This window comes from Hevea brasiliensis, chromosome 11 (genome assembly GCF_030052815.1).
Source record: "Hevea brasiliensis isolate MT/VB/25A 57/8 chromosome 11, ASM3005281v1, whole genome shotgun sequence".
Taxonomy (NCBI): Eukaryota; Viridiplantae; Streptophyta; class Magnoliopsida; order Malpighiales; family Euphorbiaceae; genus Hevea; species Hevea brasiliensis.
The window spans coordinates 77,337,044-77,342,057 of NC_079503.1; the positions used below are offsets into that span (position 1 = coordinate 77,337,044).

The window sequence follows — 5,014 nt, forward strand, 5'->3', positions numbered from 1 at the left end:
AATTTATTACAACTTTATACAAACTTTGTACAAGCTGCTCAAGACCGATTTTACATATCATACAATTACGTGCAATACATACATCAAAATGAATATTTACAATCAGGGTATAAATTATACCCGATAACTTCAAGCAGGTAGCTCCTGCCCTCGAGACTCAATCACGCTTCCTCTAGTCTCTATATCTGCGACAGCATACAAAGCTATCGCTGAGTGGTGAACTCAGTGGTGCACAAACTAATAATTTAAAACTTAATACAAATTATTCTTAACAATTTATAATGAATAAAAATTTAAAATTTCTAAATTCTTCAAAATCCATGACATATAAAAATCATTATTTTCATTCATGCAAATTATTTATTTGAATAACATTTTGATCAATTAATAACTATTTATTTACATTTCTTTTAAATTTTGAAACAATACAAAAATATTTTGAATCACTAACAAATTATTTATTTCAATCACAATTTATCAAATTATGCATAATTTAAAGGGCGTTGCCAACAATTCACACAGTTGATCCCATGACCCAAAATTCAAATAGATGCCGTGTTGTACACCACGACATTTCACATTCTCTCAATAACCGAGGCTAAAAGGGAGAAACAAAGACTAGCTAGTATATATGAGTACTCATTCAAATTCTTCCCCAACTGGCAAGCTAGAGAGGAAGTAACTCGCCCCATCTAGTGGAGGAGATATCTCACTAGACAAGCTAATGAGAATTCACAACAAATTTTGCCATGTCAACTGTGGTTTCAAATCATATTCAAAACAATTTCTAATCACAAAGTGTTTACAAATCAACATATTTAATCATCATAAATTCATGCTCAAGGTTGGCAACACATCAAACTTAAAATTTACAATCCTCAAAACCATGCAATAAATCCTTAAATGCATAAGAAAATTTACATTTAATTTATACAAATTCATTCAAAAAATTAAAATCCTCAATACAACAAAATTATAAATCATAAAATAACTTGTTCAAATCAATTTAGAAATGAAAAGTAACAAAATAGTTAGTTGTGCACAAACCTTAAACGAGTCGCCTCTTGGCCTTGACTTGATTTCCTGTTCTTTCTGGTGTTCTTTTCAACTCAAACACACAGCCACAAAGTGTTTCAGTATCATAACTCATCATTAATCCAAAAATAAATTCAAATTCATTTATACCTAGCTTTAATATGCTAAACTTGACGTTCTTTAAAATTTCTGTTTCGAGTTACTATTCACGATACTATTCAAGTCAATTTATTGACTTTCTAAGACTTAATAGGTATGGGAACTACAACTTCACCCACATACCACATTTTGGTCACTAAATTTGTTGGTTTTGGTTGTTTACTCAAATTCTAAGTCTTTTAGGCAATTTGGTAAATTTTCAGTTTTGGTGTCTTAAGTTGCACTGTTCTATTGGTCATTTTACTGTTAGAATTTGGCAAAACTTTCTTCATAGAAAATGTTCCCTATTGTCTTAAGTTTATTCTCCTTTTGAATCACTCCAATTGGATTTTTGTAGCTCAAGTTATAGCCATTTGAACCATGGCTGCCGGATTGGACTTAACCCAGATTTCTGGGCAAATTTTGGTTCTGGCAGTTTTAGGTCACCAACTTTGGGTGGCCAAATGACTTGGTTAATGGCATAATTTGGGTTTATGTTCTTCATGAAAGTTTTAGGTCTATATCTCATCTGTCCACTGGTAAAATTTCAGGTCATTTAGACCTGCCTAGCTCAAGTTGTGGCCAAATGAACAAACACTGTTCATTTGGTCAGTTTGTACAGGGCAGACTGAGATTTTCCAAGTTTGGTCAATTTGTTCACTAGGTTTTGGTCACTTTTTGGGCATGCTTCCTAAAAGAAAATTGTGTCATTTAGTGTCTATTTTCATTCCCAATTGGTCTCATACCAATTTGACTTGTAAATTTTCATTTTTGGTCCCTCAAAGGGACCTTAGTCATGCTGCCAGTAGCACGACCACATTGAGTCCGAATTTAGTCTCAACTCCAACACTTCCAACACATTTCATTTGGTCACAAATGACCATTTCTCACCTCAAAATAGGTCAAACATTTCATTTACCAATTTCTCACATTTTTGCCTCTAAACCCTAAGTGTCCAAACCCTAACTACATTAGTAATTACATTTAACCAAATCCAAGTATCTCAACATCACCTCTACATTCATATAAGCTTGCCTACACTTATAATCCAATCAAATTCATGCACTACCATATCAAACCCTAGCTGATCAAAATCCATGTTTAGTCCTCCAATAGTTAATTTCGTTTCATTTTAAGTTTATTTCTAAGTTAGTTAAGCTATAAACACAACTATTAAACTAATTTTGCAACTAAAATCACTAACCTTGCTTGGAGGGTTTCTAAGCTTTCTTTTCTTCAAGTCTTTTTCCTTCTTTTTGCTTTCTAATGCTTCCTCAACATGTAAAGAGAATTTTTTGTGTTGGGACTTTGTGAATTTATGGAAGAAAGTAGGGAAATTCAAGCTTTCTTTCTCTTAACAATGGTGGAACAAGGTGAGTAAGAATGGAGAGAGAGATGGGGCGGCAAAGAATGAGGAAGATGACTTTTTTTTTCCTTTTTTTTTTTTTGTCTTTTGTCTTATGGAAGACCAAAAAATCAATTTAAATAAATTTTTAATTATAGGATTTATGGCATCATGCTTATGTCACCACATGATGTCATTACCTTTTTAACTTTTCCATTTTCCTTTTTTTTTTCTATTTATTTTTCTATTAGTTCTTTAATTTAATTCCCGACTCCGAAATTTTCTTTTCTTCGATTTTATTTAACAGTTAGATCAGGAGTCAGCTCTAGGGGTCAATTGACCAAATTGCCCCTTGCCGATTCAACCCGGTTTGTAAATAATTTAATATTTCTTCCGGATCCTTGACCTAATTATTTGACTGACTTAACAATTCTTTTTCATGATTTTCTCTTTTCCACTGTGTTCGCAATGGTCCTAAGGACCGCGGCGTCACATTTTACAGTTCGAAATTTGAGTTTAAATCGACTTCGCAGTCGTTCCCAAGAAGGTCACCCATCGCTGTGACTCTACTGCTTAACTTCTTATGTTCTGTTTTTCTTATTTATACTTAACTACTTGACAATTACTAATTTTTTGTGTTTCTGGCTTATTTAGTTGTCTTAAGTATGGTTCTAATCCCCTTAGTTGTCCGGACCGACACCGGTCTCCGGAACAGTGTAATTTACTAGGCTACGCAAATAGGGGTGTTACAGAGAACCTTTCTCAAGCTTTTCTAGCAAGGTATTTTCCACCTACAAAGACTGCAAAACTAAGGCTTGAGCTCAACACCTTCAGACAAAAGGAAGGAGAATCACTCTATGACACATGGGAAAGATATAAAGACCTGCAGAGGGAATGTCCACACCATGGCATAGAAGATTGGCTATTAGTGAAAAATTTTTATAATGGATTACTTGTGACACCCCTTACCCGTCTACAGTGTAGCTGAGCATGATATGCCACACAGTGTACCGGAACGCCATATTTTATTTCAATTATTTTTTTATCCTCCCTTATTTATTTTTTGCATAGTTATGAAGTACAATTGGTGAAGTATAATTTATTTAAGTCATTTATGGAAAACATCAATTTATTTGAGGTTTCGCAAATTTTATAGAAAATCTGGCAGAGTACCAGCTAAAAATGGAGAAAACAGTTCTTTGGAACCTATGAAAACACTTCCAAAATTTTCAATCAATCAATCCCAAACTCCATTTCATCAACAAAATCTCAATATTTCTCAAATATACTCCCATTTCTCATTCATTCATTTCACATGATATTCATATAAAAGTCATAAATAAATATTCACTTTTTCATTCATAAACACAATTTCCATTATTTACATCAATACCAAAATACATTACATAAGTCTTAATTACACATGAGAAAATAAAAGTTAATTACAAAATACCAAAATAAAACCTAGTGTCCTACCAATGCACTGATGACGGTGAGGTGACACGGATACTGTGCAGAGCTGCAGAAGGTCTCACCCAGTCTGTGGTCTACTAAGCTCTCAGTCGGTCTCTCCAGAACCTATGCGTGGCAAAAGCAACGCGCTAAGCAATAATGCTTAGTGGTGCCAATAATAAAATAAAAAGAAATAACAGAAAATAAATATGCAGTGCATGTTCTGATGTCTTATGCAGATAATTTTTCGATCATTATTGGTAATCTTATTTATTTTGTACTTGTTATACTCATAATTTCATTAATTTTATCCACTTCCATTTTTAGTTGCCCAAGTAACCTATACTGGATGACTGGATTGGATAAACGGGTAAACTGGCACTGGGTATCAAGTACCTTGGGGCGTCACACCATTGGTCACATATGTATCTCCAGGCAATGTAATGCCTAATGAGTCAGAATAAATATTAGGCACAAGACCAAGTATCATCATAATGTCAAAATGGCTAAAAGCCATAAAATCACAGAATGGCATAATGTCATGTACAGTACTGCTAACTGAACCCTATTGGCATGCCAACCTATCCAAACCAATCTTGCTAGGTGTACTAGGGCATGTTACACTTTTAAAATGTACAATTCTTGAAATTTAAGTTTAGGTGTTACTATTCATTTCATTAGTCAACTAAAATGTTGAATTTTGCATAGACAATAGGTACATTGGTTCTAATACTCCCAACATACCACATTTTGCATTCTAAAGTTGTTGGTATTGGTTGCCAATACCATTTCTAAGCTTAGTGTTAGTTATTCAAAATTTTTAAATTTCAAGCCTCATATTTACTGTTCCATTGGTCATTTGTACAGTAGGAATTTGGCAAAATTGTCTTCATGAAAGTTGTTCCTTATTTTGTCTAGTTACATTTCCTTTTTTGAATCACTCCATTTGGAGTTTTGTAGCTCAAGTTATGGCCTAAACACCATAACTGGCCGGATTGGACAGAATCCAAAATTCTGGGCAAAACTGGTTCTGCCAGATTTGGT

At 33.6% G+C, this 5,014-nt stretch overlaps 1 non-coding gene across 1 annotated transcript; it reads right to left on the reverse strand.

Annotated features, from left to right (window-relative positions):
• Nucleotides 1-3,323: 3,323 nt before the first annotated feature.
• LOC131170978 (small nucleolar RNA R71) lies at nt 3,324-3,430 on the reverse strand. The gene has a single exon (XR_009141738.1). It is a non-coding gene; the product is annotated as a small nucleolar RNA R71 (small nucleolar RNA).
• Between the last annotated feature and the right edge of the window lie 1,584 nt (nt 3,431-5,014).